Source organism: Lagenorhynchus albirostris, chromosome 2 (genome assembly GCF_949774975.1).
Source record: "Lagenorhynchus albirostris chromosome 2, mLagAlb1.1, whole genome shotgun sequence".
Taxonomy (NCBI): Eukaryota; Metazoa; Chordata; class Mammalia; order Artiodactyla; family Delphinidae; genus Lagenorhynchus; species Lagenorhynchus albirostris.
This window is the reverse complement of record NC_083096.1, coordinates 107,674,357-107,697,941: the sequence shown is the minus strand read 5'-3', so window position 1 is coordinate 107,697,941 and position 23,585 is coordinate 107,674,357. Positions and strand designations below refer to the sequence as shown.

The following is a 23,585-nucleotide window of genomic DNA, read 5'->3' as shown; positions in this document are numbered from 1 at the left end:
CTTGGGGTGGTCTCCGCGGGGGAGGAAGTTCCCGGGCCCGGTGGCCTGCGTCACAGCGGGCTGGGACGGCGGAGCCGACCGGTGGGCGGCGCGGCGACCCCGGGGCCGGGCGCTGGGGGGCGCTGGCTGGCGCTGGCCCGGCTGCTTGCAGGGCGGCGCTGGAGGCGGCTCCATCCGCGGCCGGGGAGGCGGAGGGGCGGAGGGCTGCGAGGCTGGGGCGTTAGCTGCGTCCCGGCTCGGAGCCCGCGAAGAGGACTAGGAGGAAGGCGCCTCCGTGGCCGCAGCCGCAGTGCTCCGAGCGCGACGAGCCATGAGCAGCGGCCCCGCGAGCGACCCCGCTGTCGCTGGCCGCCGCTGAGCCCGGCCGGGGGACGGCTCGCCGCTCCCCAGCACCCTTTGCAGACGGCACCCTCTCGCCTAGAGGTAAGGGCGGGGACCGCCGAGGGATGGGATGGAGAGGGACGGCCCGCCGAGGACCGGCGGCTCAGTCCGCTAGGTGCGCTGGGGCCACGACTCGCCCCGCCTCGCTCGCGTCCCTGCCTTTCCCCAGCTCTCGGGAGGGCAGACTGTAGTCTCCTGCCCAGCGTGTGGTCCCTGGAGCCATACGCTGCTGGGGCTCGGGGACCCGCCAACCCCTTCCCCACCCTTCCCCACGCCAGCCCCAGCGTCGGGCGAGAGACCCCAGCCTGGCGCCAAGCGCAGCGCGGCAGGTTCTGCGGACTTGGGGGGATGGGGCCAGGGGACCAGGAGAAAACGGGGCCACGCTGGGAGCGATCGTCATTCTACCTGAAAAACTCCTGAGACCCCAGGGCCTGCCCCTTCTGGTCTGCTCTTCCCTTGCCGCCCCCGAACCCTGAAGTTAGCACTTTCGGAGAGAGAGAGGAATTAGAAGGTCTCCGAAGGGAACGAGAGCGTGATGTCTGCTCCCCAGCAGGACCCTAGGGGAGAGAGGGTTTCGCCGGATCGCGCGGGCCCCAGAAGCCAGGTGTCTAGGCCGGCGGTCGAGGCCAGGACCGCTGCCTTCGACCCAAACCCAGGCTCGCCGGTCTTGCCCTTTCCAGCTGGTTCTCAACGACGAGATGGTGAGGGATGGAGTTAGCAACTCAGCAACCTTAGGATGTGCTCTGTAGACCCTAATTCCTTCTTCTCTCCCTCCGCCAGTTCTTCCCTCCCCCACCCACGCCTGCCGGGGTCCATCAGATTCCAGTCCCTTCAAAACCTCGCTCTGTACCTAGCTTTGAATGCCACGGACACCTAGCCCACATCCCAGGACGGATATTTCAGAGGGTTAGGGCCAAACTTCACTTTCGAATTCTTTTTAAGCATTTTAAACTCCCAGCAAACCAGTTAGGAAACACTTTCAAGTCCCCATCCACCTTAAAGTAAAAAGTAAGACCCGATCAACCTGTGTGGGAGTGCCGGTGTTGGGCAGAGGGAGACTTGAATGACTATTTCATGCAGCCTTATGGGGGAGGAATAGGTAAAGGAAATGGCAGCCCTATTTTAGTCACACGCTTCTTACAAGCCATCGATAGTGTAAGAAATGTAGCCTTAACCAACGGTCACATTTCCGGACAGGTATGTAGTGGTTTCCTAAGGCATACCTGAGGTTTCTTCATGGACAAGTCATTAAAATGCCATCCAGATGAGAGATGAGGACAAGTGGTCTTAACCCTCTCGGCACAATACTGCAGAATCGTCAGAGCCAATCAGCTTTATGTGTTTTTCTCTCTATTTTTTAATGATTTATGTAAGCCCCAAAGGTAAGCCGAACTTCCCAAAATTTGCTCAGATTCATAAACCATGTGTTGGGTGTGTGGACATAGATAACAGATTAGATGTATACAACTCTTATCTGTGATATTTGCATTTCTTGTGACTTGCTTAAATAGGGAAGACCCTGGATGTGACCCTGATTTGCTTTACTTTCGAGTGATTATATACTCTTTAGGTCAGTGTGTTTGCTTTTGAGGGAGAGGTGGGAAGCAGCTTTGCAAGGATGCATGTTTTTCATGGTTCACATAATAGACTGACCACAGATAAGGCCCACTAACCCAACAACCATATCAGAGATAGCAACCATGTTTAACAACTTTCTTATTAATAAAATTATCAAAGCCTTTGTTAATGGTACTAATCTCTTATTTCTCAGATTGACTAGGCACTTACCTAATGAAGTGTGTGTTTAGAAGGGAATGCTTTTAGTAAAAGTAAAAAGTATGAGGAACTGTAAGAGAAAAGAATGAATAGTTTTCCACTTATAGGAAGTTTATCTTTTAAAAAACTACAAAGTTAGCAATATTTTTAATTTCTAAGGTATCTAATTTTTACCAAATTTTTAATGATTCTTAATAGTCTGTAGTATTTTTAAGTTGTAGTCACCAGTGACTTTATAATAAAGCCCAAGTTTAAAAAGAAATAGAGTGGAAACACACACTTATTTTGCCAAGTGTTGTGTTAATAATTTAATATGGAGCATCACTATAATACGGTCTAGTTGCTGTAGGTGTCTGACACATTATCTCAGAATCTGACAACAAACCCTTAAGGTAGATGGCCATTCACATTTCACAGAAGAAAAAGGCTCAGAGTTTGTGACTTACCCAAGACTCTACAGCTAAGTTAATGCTTGAACGAAGCCAAGCCTCTAATATATTTTTTTAAAGTTTTATTGGGGTATAATTGATTTACAATGTTGTGTTAGCTTCAGGTGTACAGCAAAGTAAATCTGTTATACGAATACGTATATCCAAAGCCTCTAGTCTTAATGATTTACTTTTTTATCCAAAGCTGCCTCTTTTTCTTTTTCCTACATAAATTTTTGTTAACTTACCATAATGAGTTACCATTATGAGTACCATAAGAACTCAGAAGAACCCAAGCTCTGCCCATACTGGAGAGGGGTCGGTGGGAAGAGCAAGGAAGAAAATCAGTGTTAGGCTAAACCCAAACACTGCCCGAGGGCTGGAAGCACAAGAGAGAATAAGGAAGCTCTTAGGGAAGCATTTCTCAATCTTTAGTTCATTACTACCCTCCCTCCAGAGTTTTTTTTTAGATACATTGTAATGCCACAGATACACTGGTATACCCATTTATGTACTGTGGCCTGTTGGCAGGCTACAAACCTGAAGATTCGTTTACCCTGCCCCACAGACCCAATTTTTGACAGGGACAGGATTGCCCCCCTGTTGAGAACACATGGTAGAGCATGATTCTGGATTATGTTTGAAAACCATAAAAGAGCCATATGGAACTAAAAGACATGAAGAATAGTATATACATATACATTTTTTTTCCTTTATAAAGAGGTATACTTTATTGGCTCTCAAGCTGAAATATGTTTGTAAAAATATGTCTTCCAATTGTCCCAGTTTCATCTTGGCAAAATTATTAAATTCATTAAGTTATCTTCCAAAACCACCTCTACCTGTGTTCTTTTGTTTCTGGGTGGGAAGGCCTCCCCAAACTTTAAATACTCAGCATCTTTTATTTACTTACTTCTATTATGCCGGGAAGGCTCTGATACTAAACATTCATTCTTGTGACTGGTCAATTATACGTGAGTATAAATTAGTTTGTATTTATTAGAGCATTTGCATTTTACAGTAGTTATTTATTATTATGAAATACTATGTTCTCTATCTAAGAGATTTTAACTCATAACAAGTAGCTATTTGGGGGTAGGGGTGGGGCTTCTGAAGTCCCTCAGCTTTTTCATGTTCGGTTCCTTGCTTTGGGTCCCTGGGGAGCATGAGCCTGGGCTTTTGATGTGGAACCTCAGAACTGTTAGGGTTAGAGGAGCTTGGCTTCTTTCAACATTTGGAGGCTCTCAGCCTTTGCATGCTCCTTCCCCGACAACAGCTCACCCTCTTCTTCAGCTTTTATTTTAACCATATTGTTCTTTTCCCTCTCCTTGCCCCTCAAACCTCCAGAAACATCCTTGTTTTTCAACCTCTTTTCTCTGTTTGATTTTTTGGAGCTGCACTGAACGTCCCACGGGGGCAGAGGCCATATAGGCCATTTCTGTCTTGCTCACTTCTGTATCCACAGCACCTGTACAGTGCCTGGGACAGAGCTGCTCAAGAAACAGTTGTGGAATAAATATTTCACGGTACATTTTACAGTAAAGTTGCTAACATCTTAGAGTGTATCCATTTCCCTTTCTATTATTTTAAATTCTAGAAATGAAATTTGAGAGTGTAATTAGAAGTTATTCTTCTCAATAGGGTCATGAAATATGTATACAGAAATATTTCTATATGTAATTGGAAATTTGGAGTACTATATAAAATATGAAGTCAGAACATCAAAACCAATCCCAGATAAAAGTCACTAAATAAGCTAAATAGATGAAAGCTTTTGGGTCCTGTGTTCTCCCTGTATATATGAGGAACTTGTCAAATCAATAAAAATTACTAACTACTCTTCCTCATATACCTTAGAGATTTATAAAAATTAGAAACAGGTTCAAATATCTTTTTTTTTTAAATAGGAAAGATATAACCTATAAATCCAACTCCTGGAAAAATACAATAGGGGATTTTTTAGCTAATAACACCTTGATTTTTAAAAATAACTATGAGGATAGCTTCGCTAGGAAAAACCAGCAAGCTAATTTGTATTATCGCCCTTGAAATTAGCAAGGTCCAGGATAATGTTCTTAAAGTCAGCAAAGTTAGGAAATACTGTACAGAAATTAGCAAGGTCCAGGATAATGTTCTTAAAGTCAGCAAAGTTAGGAAATACTGTACAGCATACAAAAAAACCTTTCTAGTTAATGCACAGCTATGTGGATCCCTGTAACCAGAAAATGGTTAAAGTTGAGGAGGCAGCAGCTGGAGGTGTGTCTAGGGTTTGGACGTGTGTTGAGTGTTTAAGCATTTTATCTAAGGATCTGGATAACATAACGTGTTATATTTCTGTGAGTGGCTCCACAGTGGATAGAGAAGTACAGTGTTGAAGGAAAGACTGGAAATGAGCTTGGCAAAATAAAATAAAAATGAAAGGAAACAGTCAAAACTGAGCAGTGAAATTCATTTAAAGAAAGTATAGAATTGTAACTTGAAGAAAACTAAATAAACCAACCATACAAATATACTAGATTTTTGTTTGTTTTGTTATGTTCATTTTTGTATCACCAGTATTTAGAACAGTATATGTTAGCAAAGGACCAGTAAATATTTGTTGAATGACTACATGAATGAAATGCAAGATGGAGAAAGACTAGCTACATGCCATTAGGGCAAAAGTAAAATTAATCCTAAGGAGATGGTGATAGATAACTGTACGACTGAATAGACTGTTAGAAAACACTTTTTGGACAAATCATTTATGACTATGTGTTAAAGTTTTACTTTAGTCTTACATATAAGAGAAAAGATTTCTGGTAGGTCAGTTTTAAAATTCATCCTGACTAGGGACATTTTATAAGCATATGACTGGTTAGGTATCATTGTTAGGTTAGATAAAAAAAATGTGGGTTCAAGGTCATTAGACTCTTGCCTAACAGTTGACAGTTAACTGATTACCTCTTTAGCTGGTTTCCAAGGACAAGTCTTATCCCCATTCAAGATCATGCAGGAGGCTAGCCAGTGCAATAAGGATGAAAAAAACTAAAGACATAAAGATTGGAAAGGAAGAAGTAAAAGTATCTCTCCTTACAGACTTTGTGTTTGAAATCAGGATTCCATATCCCAAGGAATCTACAAAGCAACAAATAAAGATAAATGCCCCACTAATCTCTAACGGACATGTGGGTATTTAAAATTTACAAACAAAATCTTTGAAGTAAATCTGTTGACAGTGACTGTTTCAGTCAGCCCTTGTACCTGAACTTGAAGATGATTTTACTTATCCTGAAAGGGTATCTGATAACATAATCACATCACTAACATTTTATCTAACTTTTTTTTTACTTGACAGCTTTCCCCTAATGTACTTCAATAAGCAGAACAGCCTACTGTTGACCTAATTAAGGAATTTAAGGAGCAAATCAATTACAACAAATTATTTCCAGCATCTTTTTTACTTATGAGTGCCACATCCTGGATTATAGGAGAGGGAGCACACCTTTGGTGCTCCCTAGAGGCTGTCTAGTGTGTCTCAAACATGTTTTGAATATTAAAAAACTGCTCCTTTTTCTATTGCTCCAAATTTGAAACAATCTCAAAGCAACATTTTAAAATGTTGCCAGATAAGAATGTAGATGCCCAATGATAAAAGAAGGCCATATTGATGGCTGGCTTATTAACTACAACTAAGAAAGTGTTTAAGAAATCTCAGAATTTTAATTTCTCTAGAGGCCAGGAATCTCTTTATTATTCCGCTTGTTTGTTTTCAGTTATTTATAATTTTGAATTATCAAAAATCAGCACAAAAGCAGGAAAGCTAATTGCCCCTTCTGAAAGAACACATTTGGTTTGGGTGAGTGAAAAAATATCTTTTAGCAACTAGGTAGACTATATGGTAAGTAAATAATTTTACAGCTTCATATTGAGAAATTTTTTTTTCCTCAGTTACCAGTTACCTATTCTATTAAGCTAATTAAAAATAATTTTATCTCAATATGTGTTATTTATCATATAAATCACATAAACTAAAAACATGGTGGATGACAGCATTTAATGTGTTATGCTTTGGTTTTTAAGATAAAATTAATTTTATAAAGCATGTTATATAAGACAATTATCGTATTATTATTTAAATGTTATGAATAACAAATTATATTTATGTATAGATATGATACATAGGTTAAAACCATCATATGATAGTATTTGCCAAAGGTTATTCATTATCTAATTATAATATTAGTCCCAGGTCTTAATATTAATTATGTTTAATTACAATTTACATTGCCACTTAAAAATGATATAATCACAGTTCATATTAAAAATGTATCTGGGAAATATGACATTCCATGGTTTCATATTACTGCAGGAGTATAACAAACATTAAATAAATTGGCACTAGTTATAATTCAGTGTTGTTGAACATATCTACAAAGACTTAAATCTTTAGTGTAAATAATGATCTAGGGAGCAGTCTCTTAGAACTATCTGAGATGCTGTGTCCTCAGTTTTATCTGCCAAATAAAACATAATTCAACAACAACAAAATGATCTGACCTATGAGACAAATATCAAGAAGTTAGTAACTTGCAATTAAATAGGCATCCTATCAGAGGACAGATCAGTCATGCATGAACTAAAATACATTTTAACAGCTTTATTGAGGTATAACCTACCTTCTATAAAATTTATTTGTTTAAAGTATACAATTCAGTGGTTTTTAGAATAATTACAGAATTGTACAACCATTACCGTAATCTATCTTAGGACATTCTCATCACCCCCCAAAAAAGCCTGTAAGCATTAGCTATTACTCCCCACCATACCCCCACTTCTTCTCCCAAGCTCTAGGCAGCCCCTAATCTATCCTCTGTCTCTATGGATTACCTATTCTGGACATTTCATGTAGATGGTATCACATAATATGTAGTCTTTTGTGACTGGCTTCTTTTACTTAGCATATATTTAAGATTCATCCGAGTTGTAGCATGTATCATTACACCATCACTTTGAGTTGCCAAATAATATTCCATTATATGGGTATACTGTATTTTCTTTTTCCATTCATCAATTGATAGACATTCAGGTTGTTTCTACTTTGGAGTTATGAAGAGTAATGCTTCTGTGAACATTCATATACAAGGTTTTGTGTGGGCATTTGTTTTCATTTCTCTTGGATAGATATGTGCAGAAGTGGAATTGCTGGGTCATATGGTGTCTCTGTGTTTAACATTTTGATATAAATGAAGTATAATTTTTTCATCATCTCCCAAACTAGAATAAAATCAGGGCTAAGACATTTAACTGTCTTTTAAATGAAATTTAACAAAATAGTTTAACTTGTCCAAGTACTCATTGTCAGGAATATTAATTGAACTTTGAATTTTATATAATTCAGTCATAGTTTGTGAAGTACTGTTAAAGTACTACTGAATCTCTTTGAATTAAAAGTTCTGATTGAGAAATATAGAAAGAGCTACTGAAGGCTGACCAGAAAACTATTTGCATATTTTTTTAGTTCCTTATCATTAGTGACCTGGATACCACCACTACCTCCAAACTTCCCTTTTGTGCATTTTTCTTCTTTTTGTTGTGGGACAGTGGTGAATATTTTTCATATTCTCTTATTCTAGATATACATGTTTATTATCTCCTGCTTGGAATATGTGAATTCATTCCTTTGAGTCTTTACAGTCTTGTTAATTTCCCTCTGGAAAGAGGTAAAGGCACTTTTAAAAGTAAAACACCTTTCATTGGCTAACATTCTTTCAGGCACTACTCTTTTGCCCAGGATGGTGATAGAGGGACTATCTTTTTAAACTGTAGATTCTATCTGTTTTGGTCTATTAGAACTACTCTTTTAATTCACTATCAGACCTAGGAGAAATTTCCCTTAACTCTTTCCTACACACTCTTATGAAATCACCCAGGCAGATTTCCCCTTCTCCCTTCATTTCAAAGTGAATCTATTTGTTAAGGAGGTGTTTTCCTAGCACACACAGGACAAACTTCTGTGACCACTTAACTTTCATTCTTAGAGGTATTCGAAGCAAGGGAGAAGCTATACGTCTAGTAGGTGCCCGAAGAAATCACTGACCACAAAAAAACAGAGCACTATAAATAACCACTTACAGAAACAGGCAAATATACAGAAAACCTCTGAACCAATTCCTACGTACATTTTTAAGTTAGACGAATGCAAATACAAGTGCAAGTATATACACAAACCTACTATAAGCAAAACACAATAAGACATCTGTGAATGTTGTCAAGGGGTAATTTTCGAAAAGTTAAACATGACTGAAATGAATATAGAACGAACATGTCAAAGATTTATTCAACTCCTTAATGAAGGAGCTGGCAAGATGGCAAAGCGTTTGGTTTAAAGAGCATTCCAGGAACTATTTTAAAAAGGAATGTTAGGGTTTCCCTGGTGGCGCAGTGGTTGAGAGTCCGCCTGCCGATGCAGGGGACACGGGTTCATGCCCCGGTCCGGGAAGGTCCCACATGCCGCGAAGCGGCTGGGCCCGTGAGCCATGGCCGCTGAGCCTGCGCGTCCGGAGCCTGTGCTCCGCAGCGCGAGAGGCCACGGCAGTGAGAGGCCCGCGTACCTCAAAAAACAAACAAACAAAAAAAAGGAATGTTAGAATAACATTGCTAGGTTAGATACAAAACTAGGTAACATCCTTCAGGGCAATAAAAAACATACGTTTTGGGTTTTCTTTTCTACCGAACAAAAATCTGCAAGTCTGGAATGTAATGAGTAGTAATTAGCAAGTCAAAAAAAAAAAAGTATTTCCCTAAATTATCCTTGCGTAGGCCAGTTAAACAGTTCTTCAAGATAATAATAAAAGGATATTCTGCCCTCCCTTTGCCTCACTTCCAAGTTTTAGATACCTTTTTCCCTAGAAATGCATAGTTGCTCATCCTAAACTTACTTTATAAGGGCTTTGGTTTTTCTTAGTATAATAACAGACATTTGGCCATTGAATGAGTCAAATTCAAAACACTGGCCATGGAAGTTCTCAAATTTAAAATATGGGTTGGAAACTTTGGGTTCTACACTTGACTTCCCTTCTTGGGAGTTCTTTATTTCATTCAGATATCAAAATACCTCTCTGATCTCATCCTGGGGAGGAGTTCTGCTTTAACTCCAACCCCAAGTTTAACCCATTCTTATGGCCCAGCCTACTCTCCAAGCTCTCAACTTAGATAGTAAATCACCATAAGCCCAGTAGAACAGGAGTGCTTTCAGATAGCCACTAGACTTTGACATTCAAGGGCTCAAATTGCCGCAGATCAGCAAAACATCCCAGGCTCAGGAAGAGAAGCAAAGGATCTCAATAGCGTACATGCCATGAAGTTCCTTGATCCAGAGGCTGCTCTTTTGAGATGAGCAAATCTCCATGGGACCTCCAAGAACCATTACAACAGAAATCGGCAAACTGTGGCCTGTATAGTTTGGGTCTGCAACCTGTTTTTGTATGGCCCACTTGCTGAGATTGGTTTTTACATTTTTGAAGGATTGTTTAAAAAATTTAAAGAATATGCAACATAGACCAGATGTGACCTATAAGGCCTAAATATTTACTGCCTCTCCTTCTATAGAATAAGTTTATTGATCCCTGCATTTGAAAAACAAAAAACTTTGTACTTAGCATGTATCAAAGAGTCACAATAGATTTCCTGTTTAAAAAAAAAAAAAGCTCTCTAGTAGGCTAATTCAAAGATTTGCACTTGGTAGGGACATTTTATAGGAAAAGAAAATGGTTAGAAAAGTGTTAGACTCAACATCAAAAGAAAATAATATTTGGTTAAAGGCTACTAAACTCTTGGTTGACAGTTCATCAACTGCTTGGGTGGTAACTAAATTCCCAGAATTTCTTAATGTCATTAAAGTTCATGAGAATCAATTAATTAAGCATTGTATCAGGAACATTAATTTCTGGAAGGAGATTGCAAGTTCTATTACACAAACAGATTTGGAAATTTGTTTTTTATAAGGCAACGTATTAGTATATATTAAAAGCATACAGTACGTTATAATAAAAGAAAAGTAGATTTGGGTTCTTTTGATGTCACACTATTACACTTTAATTTACGACTACACAAATAAATAGGAAGATGAAAAACTTGGAAAAGAGTCAAAAGACCATGACAAAGAGAGTTACAGCACTGAAAAACTGAATCTATGTGGAATAAATGAAAGGAACTGGGATATTTCAGCTAAGATAAGGAAGACAAGCAAAAATTTAATTACTTCCAGTGATGTGAAGGGATCTCCAATGGAATCTAAAGAGTGATTGTATATATCTTCTGAAAGGAGATAGAAGTTTAACTTACAGCATATGAATTTTTTTTTTTTTTAGATTCTATATATATGTATTAGCATATGGTATTTGTTTTCCTCTTTCTGACTTACATCACTCTGTAGGACAGACTCTAGGACCATCCACCTCACTACAAATAGCTCAATTTCATTTCTTTTTATGGCTGAGTAGTATTCCATTGTATATATGTGCCACATCTTCATTATCTATTCATCTGTCAGTGGACACTTAAGTTGCTTCCATATCCTGGCTATTGTAAATAGAGCTGCAATTAACATTTTGGTACATGACTCTTTTTGAATTATGGTTTTCTCAGGGTATATGCCCATTAGTGGGATTGCTGGATCGTATGGTAGTTCTATTTTTAGTTTTTTAAGGAACCTCCATACTGTTCTCCATAGTGGCTGTTATCAATTTACATTCCCACCAACAGTGCAAGAGGGTTCCCTTTTCTCCACACCCTCTCCAGCATTTATTGTTTGTAGATTTTTTGATGATGGCAATTCTGACTGGTGTTAGGTGATACCTCGTAGTCTGATTTGCGTTTCTCTAATGATTAGTGATGTTGAGCATCCTTTCATGTGTTTCTTGGCAATCTGTATATCTTTGGAGAAATGTCTATTAAGGTCTTCTGCCCATTTTTGGATTGGGTTGTTTGTTTTTTTGATATTGAGTAGCATGAGCTGCTTGTAAATTTTGGAGGTTAATCCTTTGTCAGTTGCTTCATTTGCAAATATTTTCTCCCATTCCGAGCGTTGTCTTTTCATCTTGGTTATGGTTTCCTTTGCTCTGCAAACTTTTAAGTTTCATTAGGTCCCATTTGTTTATTTTTGTTTTTATTTCCATTTCTCTAAGGGGGGGGTCAAAAAGGATCTTGATGTGATTTATGTCATAGGGTGTTCTGACTATGTTTTCCTGTAAGAGTTTGATAGTGTCTGGCCTTACATTTAGGTCTTTAATCCATTTTGAGTTTATTTTTGTGTATGGTGTTAGGGAGCGTTCTAATTTCATTCTTTTACATGTAGCTGTCCAGTTTTCCCAGCACCACTTACTGAAGAGGCTGTCTTTTCTCCATTGTATATTCTTGTCTCCTTTATCAAAAATAAGGTGACCATATATCGTGGGTTAATCTCTGGGCTTTCTATCCTGTTCCATTGATCTATATTTCTGTTTTTGTGCCAGTACCATACTGTCTTGATTACTGTAGCTTTGTAGTATAGTCTGAAGTCCAGGAGCCTGATTCCTCCAGCTCCATTTTTCTTTCTCAAGATTGCTTTGGCTATTCGGGGTCTTCTGTGTTTCCATACGAATTTTGAAATTTTTTGTTCTAGTTCTGTGAAAAATGCCAGTGGTAGTTTGATAGGGATTGCATGGAATCTGTAGATTGCTTTGGGTAGTATAGTCATTTTCACAATGTTGATTCTTCCAATCCAAGAACGTGGTATATCTCTCCATCTGTTTTTGTCGTCTTTAATTTCTTTCATCAGGGTCTTATAGTTTTCTGTATACAGGTAGTTTGTCTCCTTAGGTAGGTTTATTCCTAGGTATTTTATTCTTTTTGTTGCAGTGGTAAATGGGAGTGTTTCCTTAATTTCTCTTTCAGATTCTTCATCATTAATGTATAGGAATGCAAGAGATTTCCGTGCATTAATTTTGTATCCTGCAACTTTACCAAATTCGTTGATTAGCTCTAGTAGTTTACTGGTAGCATCTTTAGGATTCTCTATATATAGCATCATGTCATCTGCAAACAGTGACAGCTTTACTTCTTCTTTTCCCATTTGGATTCCTTTTATTTCCTTTTCTTCTCTGATTGCTGTGGCTAAAACTTCCAAAACCGTGTTGAATAATAGTGGTGACAGTGGACAACCTTGTCTTATTCCTGATCTTAGAGGAAATGGTTTCAGTTTTTCACCATTGAGGATGATGTTGGCTGTGGATTTGTCATATATGGCCTTTATTATGTTGAGGTAAGTTCCCTCTATGCCTACTTTCTGGAGGGTTTTTATCATAAATGTGTGTTGAACTTTGTCAAAAGCTTTTTCTGCATCTATTCAGATAATCATATGGTTTTTCTCCTTCAATTTGTTAAGATGGTTTATCACGTTGATTGATTTGTGTATACTGAAGAATCCTTGCATCCCTGGGATAAACCCCACTTGATCATGGTATATGATCCTTTTAATGTGCTGTTTGCTAGTAATTTGTTGGGGATTTTTACATCTATGTTCATCAGTGATATTGGCCTGTAGTTTTCTTTCTTTGTGACATCTTTGTCTGGTTTTGATATCAGGGTGATCGTGGCCTTGTAGAATGAGTTTGGGAATGTTCCTCCCTCTGCTATATTTTGGAAGAGTTTGAGAAGGACAGGTGTTAGCTCTTCTCTAAATGTTTGATAGAATTCGCCTGTGAAGCCATCTGGTCCTGTGCTTTTGTTTGTTGGAAGATTTTGAATCACAGTTTCAATTTCAGTGCTTGTGATTGGTCTGTTTATATTTTCTGTTTCTTCCTGGTTCAGTCACACAAGGATGTGCTTTCCTAAGAATTTGTGATTTTCTGCCAGATTGTCCATTTTATTGGCATATAGTTGCTTGTAGTAATATCTCATGATCCTTTGTATTTCTGCAGTGTCAGTTTTTACTTCTCCTTTTTCATTTCTACTTCAATTGATTTGAGTCTTCTCCTTTTTTTTCTTGATGAGTCTGGCTAATGGTTTATCAATTTTGTTTATCTTCACAAAAAAACAGATTTTAGTTTTATTGATCTTTGCTATTGTTTCCTTTATTTCTTTTTCATTTATTGCTGATCTCATTTGATAATTTCTTTCCTTCTGCTAACTTTGGGTTTTATTTATTTATTTATTTATTTATTTATTTTTTGCGTTATGCGGGCCTCTCACTGTTGTGGCCTCTCCCGTTGCGGAGCACAGGCTCTGGACGCACAGGCTCAGCAGCCATGGCTCACGGGCCCAGCTGCTCCGCGGCATGTGGGATCTTCCCAGACCGGGGCACGAACCTATGTTCCCTGCATCGGCAATCGGACTCTCAACCACTGCGCCACCAGGGAAGCCCAACTTTGGGGGTTTTTTGGTTCTTCTTTCTCTAGTTGCTTTCGGTGTAAGGTTAGGTTGTTTATTTGAATTGTTTCTTGTTTCTTGAGGTTGGAGTGTATTGCTATAAACTTCCCTTAGAACTGCTTTTGCTGCAACCCATAGGTTTCGGGTCATCATGTTTTCATTGTCATTTGTTTCTCGGTATTTTTTGATTTCCTGTTTAATTTCTTCTGTGATCCCTTGGTTATTTAGTAGTGTATTGCTTAGCCTCCACGTGCTTGTATTTTTTACAGATTTTTTCCTGTAATTGATATCTAGTCTCACAGCGTTGTGGTCAGAAAAGATGCTTGATACGATTTCAATTTTCTTAAATTTACCAAGGCTTGATTTGTGACTCAGGATATGATCTGTCCTGGAGAATGTTCCATGAGCACTTGAGAAGAAAGTGTATTCTGTTGTTTTTGGATGGAATGTCCTATAAATATCAATTAAGTCCATCTTGTTTAATGTATCATTTAAAACTTGTGTTTCCTTATTTATTTTCATTTTGGATGATCTGTCCATTGGTGAAAGTGGGGTGTTAAAGTCCCCTACTATGATTGTGTTACTGTCGATTTCCCCTTTTATGTCTTTTAGCATTTGCCTTATGTGTTGAGGTGCTCCTATGTTGGTTGCATAAATATTTACAATTGTTATATCTACTTCTTGGATTGATCCCTCAATCATTATGTAGTGTCCTTCTTTGTCTCTTGTAATAGTCTTTATTTTAAAGTCTGTTTTGTCTGATATGAGAATTGCTACTCCAGCTTTCTTCTGATTTCCATTTGCATGGAATATCTTTTTCCTTCCCCTCACTTTCAGTCTGTATGTGTCCCTAGGTCTGAAATGGGTCTCTTGTAGACAGCATATATATGGGTCCTGTTTTTGTATCCATTCAGCCAGTCTATGTCTTTTGGTGGGAGCATTTAATCCATTTACATTTAAGGTAATTATCGATATGTATGTTCCTATTTTCATTTTCTTAATTGTTTTGGGTTTGTTATTGTAGGTCTTTTCCTTCTCTTGTGTTTCCTGCCTAGAGAAGTTCCTTTAGCATTTGTTGTAAAGCTGGTTTGGTGGTGCTGAATTCTCTTAGCTTTTGCTTGTCTGTAAAGGTTTTAATTTCTCCGTCAGATCTGAATGAGATCCTTGCTGAGTAATCTTGGTTGTAGGTTTTTCCCCTTCATCATTTTAAATATGTCCTGCCACTCCCTTCTGGCTTGCAGAGTTTCTGCTGAAAGGTCAGCTGTTAACCTTATGGTGATTCCCTTGTATGTTATTTGTTGTTTTTCCCTTGCTGCTTTTAATATTTTTTCTTTATATTTAATTTTTGATAGTTTTATTAATATGTGTCTTGGCATGTTTCTCATTGGATTTATCCTGTATGGGACTCTCTGTGCTTCCTGGATTTGACTGACTATTTCCTTTCCCATATTAGGGAAGTTTTCAACTATAATCTCTTCAAATATTTTCTCAGTCCCTTTCTTTTTCCCTTCTTCTTCTGGGACCCCTATAATTTGAAGGTTGATGCATTTAATGTTGTTCCAGAGGTCTCTAAGACTGTCCTGAATTCTTTTCATTCTTTTTTCTTTATTCTGCTCTGGAGTAGTTATTTCCACTATTTTATCTTCCAGGTCACTTATGCGGTCTTCTGCCTCAGTTATTCTGCTATTGATTCCTTCTAGAGAACTTTTAATTTCATTTATTGTGCTGTTCATGATTGTTTGTTTGCTCTTTAGTTCTTCTAGGTCCTTGTTAAACGTTTCTTGTATTTTCTCCATTCTACTTGCAAGGTTTAGGAACATCTTTACTATCATTACTCTGAATGCTTTTTCAGGTAGACTGCCTATTTCCTCTTCATTTGTTTGGCCTGGTGGGTTTTTACCTTGGTCCTTCATCTGCTGTGTGTTTCTCTGTCCTCTCATTTTGCTTAACTTACTGTGTTTGGAGTCTCCTTTTTGCAGGCTGCAGGTTCGTAGTTCCCGTTGTTTTTGGTATCTACCCCTGGTGGTTAAGGTTGGTTTAGTGGGTTGTGTAGGCTTCCTGGTGGAGGGGACTAGTGCCTGTGGTCTAGTGGATGAGTCTGGGTCTTGTCTTTCTTGTGGGTAGGACCGCCTCCGGTGGTGTGTTTTGGGGTGTCTGTGACCTTATTATAATTTTAGGCAGCCTCTCTGCTAATGGGTGGGGTAGTGTTCCTGTCTTGCTAGTTGATTGGCATAGGATGTCCAACACTGTAGCTTGCTGGTCGTTGAGTGGAGCTGTGTCTTAGCATTGAGATGGAGATCTCTGGGAGAGCTTTCACCGTTTGATATTACATGCAGCCGTGAGGTCTCCCGTGGACCAGTGTGCTGAACTCAGCTTTCCCACCTCAGCGGCACAGGCCTGACACCCGGCCAGAGCACCAAGACCCTGTCAGCCACACGGCTCAGAAGAAAAGGGAGAGAAAAATAAATAAAGAAAAAAATAAAATAGTTATTAAAAAATAATTATTAAAAATAAAAATATTAAAAAGTAATTTTAAAAGAAAAAAGAAAGAGAGAAAGAAGATAGTAACCACACCAAAAAACAAATCCACCAATGTTAACAAGCGCTAAAAACTATAGTTAAAAAAAAAAAAAACGTACAGACAGAACCCTAGGACAAATGGTAAAAGGAAAGGTCTACAGACAAAATCATAGAAAGAGGCATACACATATACACTCATAAAAAGAGAAAAAGGAAAAAAATGTATATATATATATATATTTTAAAAAAGGAGGATGAGAACAACCAAATCAATAAACAAATCTACCAATGATAATAAACTCTAAATACTATTTAAACTAAGATAAACATAAAGCCAGGAACAACTTAGATGCAGCAAGCAAACCCCAAGTCTACAGTTGCTCCCAAAGTTCACCGCCTCAATTTTGGGATGATTTTTCGTCTATTCAGGTATTCCACAGAGGCAGGGTACATGAAGTTGATTGTGGAGATTTAATCCGCTGCTCCTGAGGCTGCTGGGAGAGATTTCCCTTTCTCTTCTTTGTTCACACAGCTCTTGGGGTTCAGCTTTGGATTTGGCCCCGCCCCTGCGTGTAGGTCACCTGAGGGCGTCTGTTCTTCGCTCAGACAGGACGGGGTTAAAGGAGCCGCTGATTCGGGGGCTCTGGCTCACTCAGGCCGGGGGGAGGGAGGGGCACGGATGCGGGGCAGGCCTGCGGCGGCAGAGGCCCACGTGACGTTGCACCAGCTTGAGGCGAGCCATGCGTTCTCCCGGGGAAGTTGTCCCTGGATCACAGGACTCTGGCAGTGGCGGGCTGCACAGGCTCCCCGGAAGGGGGGTGTGGATGGTGACCTGTGCTCGCACACAGGCTTCTTGGTGGCGGCAGCAGCAGCCTTAATGTCCCATGCCCGTCTGTGGGGTCCGCGCTGATAACCGCGGCTCGCTCCCATCTCTGGAGCTTGTTTAAGCGGTGCTCTGAATCCCCTCTCCTCGCGCACCCCGAAGCAGTGGTCTCTTGCCTCTTCGGCAGCTCCAGAGTTTTTCCCGGACTCCCTCCCAGCTAGCCGCGGTGCACTAGCCTCCTTCAGGCTGTGTTCACGCCGCCAACCCCAGTCCTCTCCCTGCGCTCCGACCGAAGCCCGAGCCTCAGCTCCCAGCCCCCGCCTGCCCCGGCGGGAGAGCAGACAAGCCTCTCGGGCTGGTGAGTGCCGGTCGGCACCAATCCTCTGTGCAGGAATCTCTCCGCTTTGCCCTCTGCCCTGCTGTTGCTGCGCTCTCTTCCGTGGCTCCGAAGCTTCCCCCTCCGCCATCCACAGTCTCCGCCCGCGAAGGGGCTTCCTAGTGTGTGGAAACCTTTCCTTCTTCACGGCTCCCTCCCACTGGTGCAGGTCCCATCGCTATTCTTTTGTCTCTGATTTTTCTTTTTTCTTTTGCCCCACCCAGGTACGTGGGGAGTTTCTTGCCTTTTGGGAAGTCTGAGGTCTTTTGCCAGCGTTCAGCAGGTGTTCTGTAGGAGTTGTTACACGTGTAGATGTATTTCTGATGTATTTGTGGGGAGGAAGGTGATCTCCACATCTAACTCCTCTGCCATCTTGAAGGTCTCTCCTGCAGCATATGAATTTAAAAAGAATTTTCTGACACCAAGTCATCAGGCTTTCCACAAATTTTCATAGAGACTGGGTCTTTGTTTTCAAATTTTGAATACAGTTGGGGCTCTCTGCCCTGCGTTGAGTATATTCTTTCCTGAAGGTTTAGCTGGATAATCCCCTGAGTTCAGCCATGTGTTTTCAGTTCAGGACCATAACTGGGTGCAAACCACCACCAGATCTGCTCTCCTTTGAGGAGATTAAAACCCAGCCACTGTCCTCGGGACATACTCTGTGACAGGTGGGGTAGGGTAAACAAATATATGTGTGGCAAAGATAAGAGGTAGCACTACCATAGAAGAATAGGGAAATATTTGCAAGTATTTAAATATCTGGAAAGAGAAACAACAAAAAATATGGCTCATAAGGCAAAGACCTGGAGGAAGGGAGGGAGCCATCCATATCTGAGGAGAGAACAGCAAATACAAAGGCATATCCCTGGCATGATGGGGCAACAGCAAGAAGGCCAACGAGGGTGGAAGGCACTGAGCGAGGGGAGAATAGTAGTTATTAGGAGAAGGTACTGTAGGCTCATGAAGTGTCCTGTCCTCCTCTACTCTGAGTGAAGTGAGGAGCCATTAGAAGGTTTTAAGCAAATGAGGGTCACAGTATGACTTGAGTTTTAAAAGGATCACTCTGGCTGCAGTATAGAGAAGCCATTAGCCAAACGTTTTGGCCTCAGGGCCTTTGTAATCTTAAAAAATTATTGAAGACTCCCAAAGAGCTTTATGTGGGTTATATTTGTAGATATTTACCATTTTAGAAAGTTTAAACTGTTAAGTATTAACTTATTTTAAAATAATAAGAAAACATGTTAACACAAATAATATATTTTTATGAAAATAACTATATTTTCCCCCAAAGAAAGACAATGACATTGTTTTAAATTTTTACATATTTCTTTAATGCCTGGCATTCAGTCTGTTCACTAACATCATGTAACCTCCAGAAAATTCCTCTGTACATTCACCAGAGAATGTGAGTTAAAAAGGCAAATCATGTGTAGTATTCTTATGAAAATAGTTTTGACCTCACTGACTTTCTAAAAAAGGCACACTTTGAGGAAAAAAATGGTAGAGACTAGACTGTAGGTGAGAAGGATGGAAGCATGGAGACTAGTTATGAACCTGTTGCGGTAAACCACATGCGACATGCTGGTGGTTGGGATGTAGCAGTATAATTAATTAGAAATGGTCAGATTCTAGATATATTTTAAAAGTTGAGCCACTAGGCTTTGCTGACAGAATAGACCTGGGTGCAAGATAAAGAGGTCAAAATTAACTCCAAAGTTTTAAACCAGAGGAACTGTAATGTAGAATATTGGGGGAATAGCAGATTTGGGGCTGAAATAAAGAATTGTGTTTTGGACTTACTAATTTTGAAATGCCTATTCAATATCTAATTGTAAATGTCAAGTCAGCAGCTGGACGTATGTCTGGATTTCAAGGGAGGAACGTTTTATTGCCTTTACATCCCTCAGTAGTTTTAAAAGAAAGAATGCATAAAGGTGAGTTTTCTGAGTCTTTAAGTGTCTGAAATATATTATTCATTCTACTCTCAGATTTGAAAGTTATTTTGGCTGGGTATTGAACTCTAAATTGACAACTACTTTCACTAAGAATTTTAAAGGCTTTTTTTTTTTTTTGCGGTACACGAGCCTCTCACTGTTGTGGCCTCTCCCGTTGCGGAGCACAGGCTCCGGACGCGCAGGCTCAGCGGCCATGGCTCACGGGCCTAGCCGCTCCGCGGCATGTGGGATCTTCCCGGACCGGGGCACGAACTCGCATCCCCTGCATCGGCAGGCGGACTCTCAACCACTGCGCCACCGAGGAAGCCCAAAAGGCTTTTTTTTTAAACCATTTTTTTTAGCATCCAGTAAGTACTGTTATTGAGAAGTCTACCAATATCAGTGGTTCTGAATTTTGTTTCTTCATATATGCCCTCTAACCCCCTTTATCTCCCAGAAGCTTTCAGGATCTTCTCTTTATCCTTGACAGTCCAACACCTCATGATGGTATGGGGCTTTAGTTATTCCTCATGCTGGACACTTTGGTCATCCTTTTTAAAAATATTGAGTCTCATATTCTGCAATTTGAGAAGATTTTCTTGCAGTATTTTCTGTGTAATTTCTCTACTCACTTTCTCTTTATAATCTTTATGAAATTTTTGTTTTTCAGATATTGGATCTGTAATCTATATATCTATTGTTCCTTTGCCATTTGCCTTTTTGTTCTACTTCAAGATGAACTTTCTCAACATTATAATCTAACCCTGATGTTGACATTTTAATTATCTTATTTTTAATTTCCAAGCTTTTTCTGATATGTTTATGGACACAATATCTTCTGCTAGCTCCCTGAAAAGATTAATTATAGTTTAGAGTTTTTTTTAAGTGATTTGCTCTTTGCTTTGCATGTTTCTCCTGCTTTAGGCTTTTGTCTGTGTTCATTTGCTCCTTTCATTGTGTATTTGTCTTCTTTATATCTCTCTTATAAAGGCATTTATATGTGGAGGCATTCCCTAAGTAGCAGGTAATTTATAATTGTCTTCTCATTTAATAGTGAACCATAGAAAGTTGTTTAGGAGTTCTGTGCAAATTGTAGAATTTTTCCACTAAACAACTTCACAATAGGTTGCCCAGGTAGTGAGTGGCCTTTTTTGGGAAGGCTTCCGCTTGGATGTCATTATTCCTGGATTACAACTCCTAGCATCTCACTGCCTTCCAAGATCATGTCTAAGTCATCTTTATCCCCCATGCAACCAAAGAGTGTGTGTGTGTATGTGTGTATATATATATATATATATATATATATGGCAGTGTGTTGACTGGACACATAGACATGTGGCTCTGTTTCATAAACCTAAAAGCACAGCAGCAGCAGGACTTGTCTCATATAGTATAGTCAGAAGTGGAGTTGAGTCTAGAACCTTGGACTTGTAGTTAAATATCCTTTCTACAACTAATACACCTCCTACTTTCCATCAGAGCCTCCCTCAGGATAGAAGAGATTTTCTGCTTATTTCAGGAACCTGGAATAGAGCTAGAAATATTCTGTCTGCAGCACCAAATTTCATTTATTATCTTGTATTTTAACTTTCAAAAACATATGAAAACATGTCCCCGTTGGTTTCAGTATAACACTTTTAATCCAGAATCTTTGAGTAAAGTCTATGTACCTAGAGAATACACATGTATATCTTATGGCTTCTCACACTCCCCACGTGGATGCATTCACCTACCCCAGTGTGAGCACTGCCACATGTGGCTAAGAGTTATGAGTTCAAATGATGTCAGAGATACCCACCCCCTCCTCCTAATAGTGGCTTAAACAAGAAAAGTCATTCTTTCTTTCCCATACTAGTAGGAACGTGATCATGGGGGTCTATAATGGCAAGGGTTCAGCCTCCTTATGTCTTGATGCTCCACCGTTGCTATCATGTATTCCTTGTTGGTCTGATTGAAGTGACATACCCTCCTCAGAAGTGAGGATGAGGGTGTGTTGAGGGCAAGCTCCTTTCCTTTAAGGACACAACTCAGAATCAAAGATATCTTTTCTATTTCACTGGCTAAGACTAAGTCGCATGGTCACACTTGCCTGCAAGGGGGCTGGAACAGGCACATAAAAATTATCTTGTAAAAAGGAGACACTGGATACCAGGAGACAATAAGTGATCTTTCCTACCGTGGTGTTGCCATCTTATAGCTCAGGCCACAAAGAGCACAGGGCCATGTTAGCACCTTGCAAGGAAGATTCAACATGAAGGCTCTTTCAGTGACTACTCCTGGAAATAGTGACTCAGCTTCCAGGAAGTCTCCTGTAAGGGGATGGATCAGTCCTGCAGCTGCAGCTGCTGGCCATCCTGTACACCCCAGAAAGGCAGCGGTGTTCTTGGATGGCAGCAGTCAGAGGAACTGCCTTTCCACGGTGGTGTGATTTTCATGCTGGCAGGTCTAACCACCTGAAGGTGGGGGGTAGGGATGGGAACTTGTTCTTAGGAACTGCTCCATTGGCCTTATCTTTACTAGTCTTAGCTATCGAGGTTTCCTTAGAGCTTTGGGTCATGCTCCAGGGGTGCTAGGTGCCGAGGAAGCTTCAGGAACCACATAGTCAGGAATGGGGTGGGGAGGATCTAACAGATTTGCATATCTGGGACCTCTAAACTTCCAGATATCTAGTTCAAGAGTTGGGGTAGGTTGGCATTTTCATGGGTTTTTGTTTCAGTATATCCATGCAGCAAAGACAGGTAAAACAGGTAAATTAGAGGTGGTTGATGTGAAGAAACTGGCCTATTTTGAGGTAAGTGGAAAAAATTACCAGATGTTTTAGAGGACACCACAGTTTGGGGGTACTTTTAGGCATATTCCATGAACAGTAGATATAGAGAAACATACAGTAAGTGGGATTTTCAGAATTCAGAAGCGTCCCAGGAGAGAAGCCTAGCTAATATTTTCTTAATTAAATAATGAGGTTGATAATTGTCATATTTACTGCCAAGCATTTTTCTAAGTGTGCATAATTTAAAGAGATTGCCACAGACCTAGATTTCAAACCTAGGTCTTTCTGGCTGTAAAATTTGCCTTTTAACCACTGCATTATGTTATGTTGAACAAAATGGTAAGTAGAGATAACTTACTTCCATTTTTAGTTTAATGTGGCTGCTTATGACTAAACTTAGAGTTCTCAGAATACAGATGTTCAATGATGTAACATATACCCATAAGGCAATAACAGGAATACTTTTATTAGTTTTACTGTTGGCATATATTGCTTTGGACTAAGGATTTCATATCAGCCTAAATGTACAAAACTAGAATCACTTCATAGAGAAAAGAATTTGCACAAATTACCCTGAGGTTTTGTATTAAAATGCTATTAATATCTCACTGATGCCATAAGAAGGAACATAGCCCACCTTTATGAATGATTTTGCCTAATAAGCTCAGTCAGCAGTGGCCATTGTGGTTTGGAAGAAAGATGCTTAGTATGACGACAGTCTGTTTCTACAAAATTTTCAGGAGACCTATTCTTCAATAGAAGGGAAGAGAATATTAGACCCAAACTGGAGCCGTGCACAAAGGACCGGATCACATTAAAATATTTGATATGCAAAAACAAGAATGTTTTAGGTGAGGCAACAAGGTGTGTTATTGATGTTAAGCAGCAGACATATTTATAGAGACTGAGGAATGTGAGTGTCTGACTGTGAGCAACTTTACGTTCACTCAGCTGTATTGAGATTTTTTTTATTAGATTGAAATATACCATGCTTTCAAAAAGCCCCCTTGTGCCACATCCAAATAAGAGCAGAATAGGTCCCTTATATGAGGAAACCACAAGTCTTGAAAACAGTGGTGTTCCTTGATGTTCTTTGGCCGCACTACTGTTTGGTTTAACTAGCATTTCTGGTAATGGAATTGCTTGAGTCTCATAATTAGTTTGCTTAGAATTTTGTTTCTGCCAGACC

General features: G+C 39.8%; 1 protein-coding gene across 1 annotated transcript in view; it reads left to right on the top strand.

Moving 5' to 3' along the window:
* Positions 1-271: 271 nt before the first annotated feature.
* The window catches only part of LRRC8C (leucine rich repeat containing 8 VRAC subunit C), an 89,859-nt gene continuing 66,545 nt past the window's right edge, over positions 272-23,585 (top strand). The window contains exon 1 of the mRNA XM_060139603.1: positions 272-423. The gene's annotated coding sequence lies outside the window, so the exon portion shown is untranslated. The remainder of the gene's footprint in view (positions 424-23,585) is intronic.